Below are 15,127 nucleotides of genomic sequence, written 5' to 3'. Positions count from 1 at the left end.
GTTGCTTAAGTTAGTTGACATTAAAGTCTCAAAATCTCAATTGTCAGTGAATTGGTGAAATATACTTTCTGGTTGTGGGAGATGTAAATTGGGTTTGCAATTTGGTTTTACAATAGATTTAGGGAAAATGGACAAATGGGGTGTGTCAGCTGGGGAAAAATAGTATTTGAGAAATGGCTATAAAAGTGACAGATAAAGAAGAGTTAAAATTATTAAGAGACCAGTGAGGAAATGCTCACAAGTATACTATAGCTGTACTCTGATATGCATTATGGTCATTGCATTGGACAGTTAGGGTACATGCAGACATTATACATACATCAATCCAACTAGGGTTACGTAGATCTAAGTGCAGATCTGTGCATATGTTCAGGGAAGTTGAACAAAAGCAAATAAATAAATAAATAAATGGCTGGCGCAATCTAGATGAGGTCACCTGAGGAGGTGAACTAAATTAGACTGGGAACAGATTAGCCTGATCTGCCGAACATTGGCACGTGTTCAGAGCTCAGATCCTTTCAGGATCAGTAAGGCCATAGGTGGTCACTCACCAAATTACCTTAAGCAGGCCAGAATCACACCAGGTATGAGTCAAGCTCTGGGTCTTCAGGCCAAGGGTTGAGTCAGTATCACAGTCTGGGAGGAAAGTAGATCAGAGCCCAAAGGTTCAAACACAGCAGGGGCAGGAACTATGGTGAGGCTAGGATCAGGCAGGAGCAACAAAAACAAACCAGAAGCAGGGCAGAGATCCAAGGACACAAACAGGCAAGGAAATAGGAGGGGTTTTATAGCCTTCCTATAAGGGGCTTGCAGTGCTTATTGGTTCCCCCTCATCACCTGATTCCTTGTTAATATCCTTATGAGAGGAACCAGGTTGGGCTGGGGTTCACATATGACCAGTTGCATGGTGGGGTTAAGGCCTGGCCACCCTGCTCTTCAAATCCCCATGGTTCTAACACTACCCTGTCCCCTAGGGCAACCCTTGAGTGCTCCAGGGCCTGCCTTGCTGGAATGGGCCTGATGGAAGGCTCAGACCAATTCTGAGTCATGCATGTTTTCTGCTGGTTCCCAGGAGCAATCATTTGGCCCATAGCCTTCCCAGTCAATAAGGTAATGGAACTTCCCCTGTACCCTTTTTCTGTCAAGGACCTACTTCAGTATAAATTCTTCCTTATCTTGAACTATGGCTGGTAGAGGTGGGGGCAAGCCACAGCCTGGAAATGGGTTCTCTCTGTAATGTTTTAATAAGGAGACATGAAAAACAGGATGGACCCTTGAAGACTCAGGCAGCTGCAGCTGGAAGGCCACCAGACTGACCTGCACTGAGATGCAGTGTGGGCTTAAATATTAGTGATCAAACTGGGAAGAAAGATGGGTGGATCTCAGATGCTGCACAGATAGCCACACTCAGTCCCCTTGCATAAGGGGACTTCCTCACAATGCTAGGCCACAGAGCACATATACACCTCTTTGTCCCATTTCAAATGCCATTTTAGAACCACGCAGACCTTTTGCAGGTGATTCACTAGCTCTGCTGCAGCAGGGGTTGGTGAGGAAACAGACAGGAATGACTGAAGACATGGGTGGAACCCATAATTGGTATAGAATGAACAGTGTTGTGGCAGGCATGATCCAAGTTGTATAAGCAAATTCTGCAAATGGCAGGAGGGTACCCAATCATCCTGATGGTAGTTCAAAAAGCAGTGAAGGTGTTGCTTCAGAACCTGATTTACTCACTTTGGTCATTGGATTGTACATGGTAAGTGGAAGAACAATGCTGTTGTATTTTCAGTAGTCACAGAAATTCTCACCATAAGTGGGATATAAACTGGAGGCCTCAGGCTTACACAAGGCTACTAGGTATCCCATGGAGTTGGAAGATGTTCACCAGGAAGAGATGGGATGTGTCTTGAGTAGTATGCTTGCCCTGATTAAAAATAAAGCAAGTCATTTTTGTTAGTCCACCACCACCAGAATTGTGGTGTACCCCTGGAGGCAGGAAGGCCCATGATAAAATCTAGGGAAACTGTTGTCCCAGGTGGGGAGTGAGCAGAGGCTGGAGAAAACTGAAGGATTTGGTTCACTGAGACTTAGCACGAGAGAAGGTATCGCAGGAATTAACATAGGACTTAACATCAGATTGCCTCTGGGGACACCAAAAACGTTGAGCGAGGAGCTTCCTTGTTTTGGTGTGGCCAAAATGTCCAATCATTGAGGTGCTGTGGCCTAGTTGGAACCCTTAGGGAACACAGATACACTGCCAATGATAGCATATACTCTCTTGTAGATAGTAGTCCTGGTCAGGGTGAGTTCTCAGATTCTGTAATAGGGCAACCACTTTGGCTAGCAAATGGTCTTAGTTAAGGGTGGTCTGGAAGAGTCCAAGTAAGTTTCTTGTCTTGGTATTACCTATGACATTTGTGGGAACCAGGATCAGGGGTGTCTCTCTGTGAGGAACTCTCTGTGTATTTTCCCTTCTGGGACAGTCACTTTGCCCTTGTGACTCCCAGATCAGAATGTAATTATAAAATCAAACTGGGAAAAGAACAGGGGCCACCAAACTTACTGTTGGTTCAAGGCTTCTTGCTGAGTGAAGGTAATTTAGGTTCTTATGTTTTGTCAAAAGTTGTATCTAGTGCCAGGCCCCCTCTAATAGATGGTGCCATTTTGTGGTAGCTTCTTGATTGCCAGTAGCTCCTTATCTAAAATGTTTTTGTTGCATTAACTGGGGGGTCATCTTTAGGGAATAGGAAGAAAAATATAAAGTGATGGTTCATGGGCACCACAGCACTGGGGCAGCACTCCTCCAATGGCATAGTTAGATGAGTCTGCCTCAACTAGAAAAGGAAGGGCTGGGGCAGGGGGAGGGGCTCAGAATGGGAGCAGAAGTGAGTACCTGCTTCAAGGAATCAAAAGGTGCTTGGGCTTTAGGGGACCAGTGGAATGGAACTCCCTTTTTTGAGATGGGCAATTGTGCTGCCAGTTTGGAGAAATACCGGATAGAAATCTCTGTACCTCATGCACTTCCTTGGGACCCCATTCTAGTACTGCAGCTATCTTGTGGGGTTATATCCATAGCCCTTCTGGGATGATAATATACCCTAGAAATTCTACTAAGTTCTCATCATATTGGCATTTCTCAGGTTTAGCACACAGGTGGTGCTGGCAGTCATCTTAGGACCAGGCAGACATGCCTGTCATGCTTTTCCTGGGTTTCTGAGAAAATGGTCATCCAAATATATGACCACAAACTGGTCCAGTACATCCAGGAAAATATTTATGAAATGTTGGAAGGTCACCAGGGCATTTCATAGGCTGAAAGGCATCACCAGATATTTGAAATACCCATACCAACCAGGATGTAGTCTTTCCACTGGTGACCCACACAGATGAGAACCAGATTATAGGTCCCTTAGGTCCAGCTTGGTGAAAACTGGTGCTTATCCCAATCTCTCGAAGGTGTCATTAATGAGAGGGATAGGGTACCAGTTACACAAAGTGACTTTGTTTTAGGCATATTAGTCCATGAACAGATAAAGGGACCCATCTTTTTTCTTTACAAATAGGATGGGGGCCCCAGATGGGGAGGTCATATGTTGGATGGACCCCTTGGCAAGGTTTTTATGCAGGTAGTCCCACAGAACTTGTTACAGCTCCAAGAGTGAATACAGATGGCCAAAAGAAACCACAGCCCCTGGAGTAAAATGGCCTGTGGGGTGGTAAGACATCAGCATTTTTCTTGCTGAAAATGTATGCCGGGTCCCTATATTTAGCTGAGAGGGTAACTTTGAAACTTCCCTCCCTGTTGGAAGGCACTAGTCCCCAATTAGTGAACCTCAACTACTTGAACATGAGTAGGCTCCATCCTTGCAGAAAGTCACTGACTGGGTAGCCACAGCATCCAAGTGTTTGAGCATATATGTTTCCCTACAGGAGGGCTTTGCAACCAATCAGTGCATTAACAGCCTCTATGGGTGTTAGAAAAACCTTCTGACAGTAGGCTGAACTGGAATGAATGTTTTCAGACAGCCAGAGGATTTGAAAGCTGTGAAGGGGACCTCAGGTCATTCTCAGTACCCTGGGGGCATGGGCCAAATGAATCAAGCCAAACTGCAATACTTTGTGGTGACCCTGGTAAGCAAACCAGGAGAGGAGCTGTCTCTAGGGTGTTGGGCCACAAAATGAGTGGGGAGCTGTCAATTGATTCAACAGTCATGGGGTTGGCCCTGCACACAATAGGGATGTGGTTTGCTCTGGCAAAGTCCTGGTCCATAAAATTGTCAGACCCCAGAGTCTACCAGAGCAATCTTTTGGACCTTAGCCACAGCAAGATTAGAAAAGTACAAGGCTAACAGAAGTGGTGATGTCCAGGGGCACCTTTTACTCTTCCAATGGTAAAAGTTGTTAAGGGCATAGTGCCTCATTCAGACAGGACCCCTCTATTACAAGCAAGCAGTTTCCCACTGGCACCGTTCCCGTGTTTGGGAGGGCAAGCCTGTCCCACCACAGTATAGGCAGAGGCTTAAGTACCATTGACTTTTTCTTTCTGTCTGAGATAGCCACTGTCACCCACAACTGACTTTCAGGGATTCTTCCTCCAGTCCTATACCCCCCACTAAGGATTGTGGAGCATGAATCATACCCAGAGGATCCTTCTTTGGGGCTCAAGACCTTTCTAGCCTTCTTTCTAAGAAGTGGTGGTCTATGTGGACACACAGATCAAAGAGTGAGCCTAGGCTGGTGGGAGCTTCCAATCAGGCTAGCTGATCCATCACATCCTCATTAAGCTCCTGACCAAAGTGGAAGAGCTGTGAACCCTTGTTCCAGTCTGTCTCCAGCTAATTGCTGGAACTCAGCTGCAGATAGTGCATAGTGCATATCTGCAGCTGCATAGCGGCTGACCATTTGAAGACCTTGCCTTAGGGTGTTCAGGACTATTTAAGCAGTGTATGACCAGAAGGGGCCAGCTTACATAGCCTTAAGAAACCCCTTGAGGTCCTCCAGAAGAGAATTAGTGCCTTGCAACAGAGAGGAGACCCAGGCCAGGACCCCATTAATAGGCTAATTGCAAGCCCTACCTTGACCTTGTCAGTTGGATAGGTATGGAAGCACAGGACAAATAGTAATTGACATAGTTTGACAACCCCCATCCCCCCGTCCCCCAAATTGTTGAGGGTCCCCAAGGAAGCTTTATGGCAGGGGAACTTTAGGCTCAGAGAAATTTGGAGTGGTGGCTACAGGTGGGGCAATGGCTGGTGCAGGTGAGCCAGGCTGTAGCTTCAGAGTAGCATTTTCTTGTCATAGAGTGACCACTTGAGTCTGTAGAGACTAATTCTGGACCTGCAGAGATCCCATTCAGGGGCACAGAGCAGGTAAAATGGCCATGAAATCCTCCATGGACCAGGGCACCTTGGTGGGATCCACAGCCCCAGGTGGTCATGGCCCTAGGATGCTTTGGAGAGCCCAGAAAGTTGTTAGGATCAACCAGCCTGTTGCTGGTCACTCAGGCTGCTTGCAGACATGGAAAAAAAAAACCTGGCACTTTACTTTTAGCTCAGAGCACTCTCACTCTGACCACAGTATATGCCCAGAAAATGCATCACGTTAGTTTGACCTGCCCAACATTTATATAGTTTGGTCACTTCAATGGGGCTTTCTGGTGCTTTTATCTAATAGATGATTGAATCAGCTTTAGAAAAAAGTTACAAAAAGTCCTACTGAAGCTCCCAATCTTTATACAAAGCGGGAGGCCCAGGTCAAACTAAAGTGCTTCCTCTTTTGGTAATGAGCTGTTTTGTTTTGTTTTGTTTTTTCACATCTAACAGGAGCCTCAGTGAATTACCATAAGCCGGCCAAGGTCACACCAGGTATGAGTCAAGGGCTAGGTCTTCCTGTCAAAGGCTAAGGCAGTATTGTAGCCAAGGAGGAAGATAGATCAGAGCTAGGAATTCCAAAAAAGCAGGAGCAAGGATTGTGTTGAGGCTGGGATCAGGCAGGAGCAACAGGAAGAAGGCAGGACCATGGCTGGAATAGGGAAGAGATCCAAGGAGCACATACAGAAGTAATGTTACTGGAACAAGTCCCACAGGAAGTAGGAGGGGTTTTTATAGCCCTCTAATCAGGGGTTCGTGGTTCCCCCTGGTCACCTGACTCCTCATTAATATCTTCAGGTTACGAACCAGGTTGGGTTGGGGTTCATATCTGACCAGTGGTGTGGTGGTGTTGAAGATCCAGCCTGTGTCTTCTGGTCATCCTGGGTTCAAATCCCCATTGTCTTAGCTGGGAAAGTCCAGCTGCTCACTCCAATTCTGGGGCTGTGCTCTTCTGACCAGGGTATTTTTACTTCTCTGCCCCTTCTGCACCCTGCAGACCTCCCCACCCAGAGTTGCCAGTCCTCCCCAATCCTAACAATCTCCCCGGACTCACCAACACCACTGTGGTCTTGCTTGCCACCCCCACCCAGCCCAATCCCACCCACTCATCTCTCCACAGTTACTTAGTTTGTTTTCTATACATGGCTCTTGGCACTGGTGAATGTGTGCACCAGCCACTCCTGATCTACAGTCACAGTATGTCTGCACCTACCCTTCATGAGAAATGAGGGATCCAGCCTGAAGTAGGTACAGGCAATTTAAGGTATTATGATTCATCTACTACAGAAGTTCTGGTCATTGTGCCAAGAGCAAAGCCAGGGACAGTAGCTTTCATAAACTGAGATCACTCCATTCTGGTATAAGTTCTGATACAAACATGACATAGTGCCCAAGAACCTGCAGAGTAATGGAAGGGAAACGGAAATGACAGTTTGAAAACAAGGGAGAGAAATTTTACATGGTGCTTGCATGGAAACAAAAATTATTCTCCATGTCATTAATGAGTTCTAGTTCTCACAGATTGGCAGCCCCTCTCTGCCTTCCTTGCAATAGTGCAGTTTCATCATCAACTCATCTTAGTTCTTTTGTCAGAGGGTATCTATTCCTTGTCTCTCTGGAATGTCTACCACCCCAAAAATGACCAAACATAGCAGGACTTGTTTTGTCCTGAAAACCCTCAGCTGTGGATCTTCTTGTTGTCTTCTTCAAAATGTATCTGATATCATGTATCCTATCTCCATTTCCACAGGTGATTCAAGGATATCACAAAAAATCATGTGTTCTCTGGATCCTGTAAATTGGTACCTCAATTAATGATCAACATTTAATGCTGTGCTCCTCTAGGACTGTGGTTTTCAACCTATGGTCCACAGACCCCTGGGGCTCTGCAGACTATATGTAATGAGTCCACAAAAGATGACTATGATCAATCAAAAGTATGTGAATACCCATACCTACAATTCAAAGGGGTCTGCACCTCCATTTGAAATTGTTTAGGGATCTGAAAATGAAAAAAAGGTTGAAAAACACTGCTCTAGAACAATGCAAATAATTTCACTCAGGATAAAATTCATGTGAGCCAGAGACAAATTAAATTTCAATGAACAGGCCTAGCTGTGGAAAAAATCTCCACAGGAAATTAGATTATTTAGGGCTCTGATGACTCACCTTTGACTGTTTTGCTTTCTGGATGCCTTTTCTTATTCTTGAAATCAAATGAAACATGCTGCTAAACAGACAACTGCCTTGGTTTTGGCATATTTATTATTGCCTCCTGAAGTCAAGATTCAAAATGGCCAGCTTCCTCACAGCTGTGCTGCCTCTTGTCATCTCTTTCAAAAAGAGAAGGGAACCAGTAGATTTCCCACATTGTCCATGTTTGTACTTCTGCATGGGGAGGTCGGTATGCTTAAGTAGAATGAGGCACAAACACACAACTGAAGGGGAGAATCTGCAATTTGAACCACAGTAGATATAAGATTGTGACCACAAATACATATCTTCAAATTACTGGAGTATAATTACATCTGAATTTTTATATTTGTAGTGCTACATAAATTGGGGAAAATAATGATAATGACACTTTAGTGTTTGGTTATATGTGCCATAGACACTGTAGTGTCTGAACTAATTACAGTGTAATGTAGGGTAGCTAGTGAGTAAATAATAATAAATGTATTGGTTTAAAGCTGTATAACAGTCTCGAAGTCAATGTGGAGCTGGACCTAATGGAGTGATATTTAAGGTTTTACTGAGCATGTACTATTCCTTGTTTGCAATGGTAAACCATCCAAGTGTGAATCCAGTCATAGAGAAATATCTAAGAGACGATGCTAAGAATTCTGTTCAATAAAATGTATTATCTGTGCCTATCTTAATTCATGTGTTCTCTGGATCCTGCATAATTAAGAAAATATGAGTTACAAAGGAGCATCAAATTATAAATAATCCACCCCTGCAGAAGCAGTTTTCCCCAGGGAGTTATACAAACAACTGTTTTTTAAAAGAATAAACATAATTCCTCCATTTTTATTTGTGTGTGTGTTTATGTATAAAAGGAAAGAATAAGATACAGTACATATTGAAAGCTTTTTTGTGGTTAAGCAGTATGAAGAAAACAAATAATTTCTTATTATCCTTCGGTCAATTACTAAATGAAAGTTAAAATAAATTAAGTGTAAAAGGAACAATTATGGGAAAATTTAAAACTGATAAAGAGAAATACTCGTTTCAGGCAACCCATAGTCAAGCATGTAGAGCTCATTTTTTTACCACAGCAATATTACTAACGCTCCGATTTTAAGAGAGTATCCAGAATTGTTAAAATAAGGATTTTAAAATACCAATAATGTTAGATAGAAATGTACCTTCATGTTTCCAGCTAAAACAACCAACCAAAGACTGGGAAGTTTCCTTCCAGGCAAGTTATCCAATAACCGGATGTTTCAGGCTTCCTTCTACTTTTGAGGGTAGCAGGTGTTAGCCATAGCAGCAAACAGGATATGCACTTGCATAAGTTGTGTTCATGTCCTTACAAGTACAGTCAAGCTGGATCAAAGGAATAGCTTCTTGCAAGTTGCTCACCTTGGTGAGGAAGGGTTCCACAGATGAGTCTTTAGTGTTTAACCTTCATTAATGTTGAAATTCTCTTCTCTTCCTTCCTTTGGCTCTAGAAAAGGGAAGGGAGAAAAAGCAAACAGTCAAAAAAACAGATATGGTAATGCTTCCTGAAGAAACTCAACTGTTTTTAGAAGCTCCTAAGAACCTATATATCTATTGAGTCTCAGTGGGGCTTTACCAACTAATACAGTGCTCTTGTAAATTTGATGCTTTTTTCCCTATAACATTTCTCACTTAAACCTCATATACTAAGAGAAGACAAAAATATTTATTTTTATTAGATTTATGCCGATAATCTGCAAACTGATAAAAATATAATAAGACTATACAATAATTTTCATGTTTATCTTGATTCATAATATTTGATGCTCTCCCTTGATTTATTTCATGGCCAAATATAGAATAACTTTTTTTCTGTGGGTTATTGTAACACCAGGGAGTGTTGTCAAATCTCTTGTTCCTGAAATTAGACTGTTATGGCCTTTGGTACCAATTTTAAATGTTCTCATGACTCCACTGTCTGTTATATTTTCTTTTGCTTCTAACTGACCTTAGCACATCAAAGTGTCTCAAACCTCAGTGCTGGAGATGTGCAAGGACTGCTTCATTGTCCCCTCAAACCTACCACCATGATCCATTTTTCACTTTCACTCTGTCCTTGAACTGCCCAGGAATCAAATTCTCCCCCCAGCCTCCTGACAGTTTAGACAGTAGGGGGATTATAATTTTCAAATTATCACCTGTACAAGTGAGCCTTAGCATTTGCTGTTCTCTCCTACAGTCATTCACGCTTCCCACATCTATCTGTCCCATGTGCATACTAAACACAGACAAAGGTATCCAATTATTTTCACTGCAAAATTCTGACCATCTGGTTAACCTATGTCTCACTCCTCTATTCTGAACATGCATATGTGTCATTTTCACTGGTTCGTTTGAGATGCTGAGCTGATTTTTAATTCAGAATCCTCTTTTCCTATCTCTGACATCAAATTGGTAGGTTTTTTTTTTTTTTTAATGCCAAGCATTTCTACTTCAGATAAAAAAAAACATCCAGGCATTGAGGATTTTGTGTTACCTGTATACTAAATTTGTCTGACGTTCACCTACCACTAAAAATGCTTTGGTATGAACAAGTGTCTCCAGTAGGCCAACTCACTTCACAAATTGCATAGGTAGTCCTACATGTGGGTTTGCTGACAGGTATTATGTATTAAAAGCTCTTAAAAATATTTTGTCAAAAGAAGGGCTGTTACCATTTAACAGCTTTATAGAAATTATGTTCTGTACACTGACCCTGGGGATTTTACTTTTGTGAAATCCTGAAAACACAGGAGAAATTTTCTACAATAGTTCATTGTTGGAGCTTTCAAGGATTTAAAATCTTGGTATGAGAGCAGTCTGATTTGCAGAGGAAGCCATTGATGTTAGCTCTGTTTATCTGGGAGTAATGCATATCAGTGCAAAAATGTTTAATGGCTGCTTTAATTTCTGTGAGTTTGGTCAGTTTTCCTGTGGGTTCACTTTCTGAACTGATGGGACATTATCCTATCAGGGACACTATCCTATCAGGTTTATGGCCCTTCTCATCAAATCTCCACCTTGCACTTTTCATTAAGAACAAGTGTTATCTAAAATGCTGTATGTTGAGATCTCCTCTTAAAGCAACCAGGTCTTTCTGTTGGCCTTTATCTATTTTCTTTTTATAAAAACACATTAAATTTAATAATGTCATTTTCCAGACTGCCTGGTTTGTCAGTCCTCTTTCTTCTTTTGGGGACGCATGTTTGAGATTTTTTATTTCATCATTATCTTTTAAAAGCCAGGTATTCAGTTCATTTCCTCTTAGGAGTGATACAGATTCCTGCTTTTGTAAAAGATAATCAGATTCTGTATGTTGGCAGCGTCCGCTTGAAAACTTTGTTTCAGAGTGTCAGATGCACCAGGCATAACTGAAGACTACGATCCCTTTTTTATTTTTTGTCACATTTCAAAGAATAGTGAAGTGTAGCCTAGAAAACAAGTTCCTTCTGTGTGACTAGAACACATGATCCTGATCAAGCCAAAGTGGTTTCTCCATTTTCATGTTTGTACTAGTTTAAGGATAACATGTTGTTTAATGATCTTTTCTATTCCTTCAGACATACACTCCCCCTTTATAATACAAGAGATCTAATTATTTATGTATTTACTTTGTAACTTCTTGTAGTCACCAGGCCATGATGTGCAAGGACTTGCATGATTCTGTAAGCTTATAACATGATCACCCATGTTATTAATTTTACTGGAACTGCTCTTGTGTGAGACCTTATTCAAAAGCTTCAGTTGTTGAAAAATGAAGATCTTCATTAGTGTTTACATTTTTTTCTGCCAATCAGTTTGGAATAGATGCTAAAGTCATAAAACACAATATAAATGCTTTGTACAGTGCATATTATGGTTGAAATATAGTACCCAAACTCCTTTTCTCAAGCATGACCCATTTTTAAATCATCTCCAGTGGAAGACCTATTTAAACTTCCTTTAAAAAGTCTGTAATTTTTAAACAGCAGTCATTTCCCTGTGCTGGTTGAAATACTGTGAAATGAAAGATGCTGTTCTTACAGTATTTTTGGTTTGACCAATACCAGAAGAATCTAGCTAGGGACAGGCATAATTGTTCTAGATCTAACAAGGGAAGTTGTTGCTATTTCATCCTCAAGTAACATGGGCCTTGCACATAGAAACTGATAAATGCCATGTGTGCTTACTTGATCTTTGCCAGACTGCTATCTGACCATGTGATATTTTCTATGCACTTGTTGCACATTGGCAGAAGAAGGCAGTAAACTTTATAGTGTTTCTTGGGTAGCAGGGAGCATACCCAATGCCCTAAGGCTGCTTTAGACAAAATGCAATGCAACATCTTTTTTCTTAGCAGAACTACGTTTTATGATTAAACAAGCAAGTAAATCTTTCCAGGTAGATAGGCAATTTGAAACTTGGCTGGTAACTTCCGATAAATGACTGAATAGAAACTATTTATTGTGAAAACAATTATTGATACCTTGATTAGATCTGGAAAAAATAGTAGAACTCTTCTCATTTTATAGTTTGAAAACTTATAAAGTCATAATATTTCTCAGTTAAATCAGCAAGATCCCTGGAACATATATTTTAAAGTATATAATAGAGGTTTTGAGACTCTTACAGATAGAAATCTCTCTCTACTGCTGAAGCTGTATTTCCTAGTTGAAAAGTGGAGAGTGTCATCACCTGTGGAGTCAGCAGCTGGGGCAAGATTAATTAGAGAAGCTGAGAAGGTGACTGTGCCTGAATCCATGAAACAAAAAATTCTTGTCTTCAGACCAGATTTCAAAAGGCACATTAATAACATTTTTTCTTCCTTTTCTGACTGAGCCTAGAGTCTCCCTCTCACCCATAGAAAGGAGCAGCTACACGTCACATTAAACTGCCTAAACATAAGCGAACGTCACAGGGCGGGGACCCAGGAGCGGCCGTGATCTCTCCTGGTGCCCCCTACCATGCCAAGTTGTCTATCAAGCACCCTCGTTCTCGCCCACCACGTCTTCGATGACAAAAATATTATAAAGGAGGCTGCCCTTTGTCCCTTAGACACAGCGCTCTTATTTATCCTGGCCCCTGTTCTGTGTAAATTGATTTGGTGCCCCCAGCCTTATGGACGGTGCATGGCTCCTACCACCTCTTATACCACATCCCAAACCTCTCAGATGTACCAGACGTTGTTGAGTAAAATTACTATTGCCTGCGCCCTTGCGGACGTCCTCCGGGGCTCGCCTCGGTCCGCTCGCCCTCTCCGGGGCTTCTATTCTTGTGTGTCCACCCTGGGGCATAACATGAGCACCCTCTAGGCTTCTTGCCAGTGCCCACACTGGTGCTCCTTGCAATTGGGGCTCAGGTGGCCTTAGCCATGCCTGGCCCCCAGACTCCCTTCTTGGGTCTATGATCCCTATCCAGCTCAGGCAGCCTCAGCCTTACCTGGCCCTAGATCCAGACTGCTGTGCCCTCTCTGGCACCAGGAACCCCCACACTGCTGGGGTGCTCCTATGAGGCCTCCTCCAACCCCTTATAGCCTCACCCGGTCCTCCGGTATAATAACAAAACAGAAGACTCAAGCTCCTAGGCTACAACATAAACTCTAAGCCATCTGGCTAAAAGATAAACTCTAGCCCTCTGACTAAACATCACCCCACTCCCTACCAGGGGGCATCTCCTCCCATTCTCCGTGCACCAAAGCTGTTCAGGCCATCCCACTTGTTTAAGTTGCAACGCTCCAGCAAAGCTCCCTCTCCCTCAGCTGCCAAAGAAGAACTACCTCCTTGGCCTCAGCCTAGGCTGTTTATATAGGCCAGGCCCTGCCCCCTTCCGGTCAGCTGACCGCCTGTGGTTGCCCTGGCAACCAGCACCTGTGCCTTTCCTAGGAGCAGGGCACTTCAATGCCCTGCGACAGCAAAAATATACAATAAATGCTTGTACAGGAGAGAATTTCTCACATTTAGTGATATAATGTTAGAGCTCCTCTAGCCAGAAATCTGTTGTTGTTACACTGTTTGTATTTGTGTCATTTAGGAGCTGAGTTCTCTTTCATTATTTTTCCCATATAGAACTGAATCTCACCTTTTGTTAAGGAGCTATCTAATCAAATAAAGCCAAAGAATTCTTAAACCTCTATCAAGGTAGGTCTGGATTAAGAAATCCACATTAACAAAGAAATCCAACTTCACCTTAAAAGTGCAAGCGCAACCTTCAGATGCATGAGGAAATGTGATCACAACATCAGAAATCAAGCTCATGGTTTATCAAGCAGTGGTGATCCCCACCTTACTGTATGGAGATGAGATGTGGACAACATACAGGAGACACCTCAAGTCACTAGGGAAGTACCATCAATGATGCCCGTGGAAGATCCTTCAAATCCAGTGCAAAGACAGATACACCAACATTACCATCCTCCTGCAAGCAAATACCATGAGCACTGAGGCTATGATCATCTGACATCAACTTTGCTCGGCCAGCCACATCATCTGACTCCAGATTGCTGAAGCAAAGTTTATTCTCTTAGCACAGTCAAGGAGTATGCTGAAGAAGAGGGCAGAAAAAGTGCTTCAAGGATGTCCTCAAGGACAACTTGAAAAAAATGGTACATCAACATTAAATCATGGGAGACTATTGCTCAGGACCACCCTAAATGGAGGAAGGATCTCTGTATTTTGTAACAGGACATGACAACAGGTGATGGAAAAGCAGGAGTGGCAGAAACAGTGTGCCATGGACTGAATCAAGAATCCAGAGCCAGTTACCCTGCCCAGAAACAAGTGCCCGAGTTGCAACAGAGTCTGTTGATCCCCATTTGGCCTTGTGAGCCATTTTCAGACCCACAGAAAAAGCAATCATAAAAAACAGTCATCCTCAACTGTGAGGGACTGCCAATGAACATGGGTTAAATTATCAGGGTCTATATGGATGTTCGTCTATCATTTTGCATCACTTTGATGATGTAGTCTGACCCTAAACCTGGTTAGATCTTATCCAGTCAGACTGTACTTAATCAGTAAAAGGGTGAATGTCCAGGTGTGCAGAGTCACTTTGGAGATTTTTTTCTTTTCTATGTGGCTGGAGAATAGGGGATGTAACGGAGATGCCCCTACAATATGCTCTCTTGCATTTTTGGTATATATGGGGTTTAGCTGTGATTGAAAATTTTGGAGCAAATTTCAGGAGTTCTGAAGTTCCTTTAGAATGGCCTAGGGAGCCCATATTTTCTGTCATACAATATGCCCACAGGTAACATTGCAGGTCCCCTGGCATGGCTTTACGAGCACTCATGGTGCACTGGAGAGGTGCCGGAGGACTGGAAGAGGGCCAGTGTGGTTCCAATCTTCAAAAAAGGGAGGAAGGAGGACCCGGGAAACTATAGGCCAGTTAGTCTTACCTCGATCCTAGGCAAGCTGTTTGAGAAAATAATTCTGGCACACATCCAGGAGGGGACAGCAGGGGACTGCATACTTAGGGGCAATCAGCATGGGTTCATCAGTGGCAGGTCCTGTCAGACCAATCTGGTGGCTTTTTATGATCAGATCACCAGATCATTAGATGCAGGGGTAGCAGTGGAC

At 42.9% G+C, this 15,127-nt stretch overlaps 1 long non-coding RNA gene across 3 annotated transcripts in view; it reads right to left on the bottom strand.

The window, feature by feature from the left end:
• Nucleotides 1-6,871, bottom strand: part of LOC109304814 — a 57,599-nt gene extending 50,728 nt beyond the window's left edge. Inside the window, exon 1 of one of the 3 annotated variants that reach the window (XR_002099472.1) lies at nt 6,586-6,871. This is a non-coding gene — a long non-coding RNA (uncharacterized LOC109304814). The remainder of the gene's footprint in view (nt 1-6,585) is intronic. The other 2 variants (XR_002099473.1, XR_002099471.1) reach the window with 2 other exon arrangements.
• Between the last annotated feature and the right edge of the window lie 8,256 nt (nt 6,872-15,127).

The sequence above is a fragment of the Gavialis gangeticus genome, unplaced genomic scaffold, assembly GCF_001723915.1.
Source record: "Gavialis gangeticus isolate Ggan-Ray unplaced genomic scaffold, GavGan_comp1, whole genome shotgun sequence".
NCBI classification, from domain to species: domain Eukaryota; kingdom Metazoa; phylum Chordata; order Crocodylia; family Gavialidae; genus Gavialis; species Gavialis gangeticus.
Note: the sequence above shows the minus strand (reverse complement) of the source record. Positions and strands in the feature narration are given on the sequence as shown.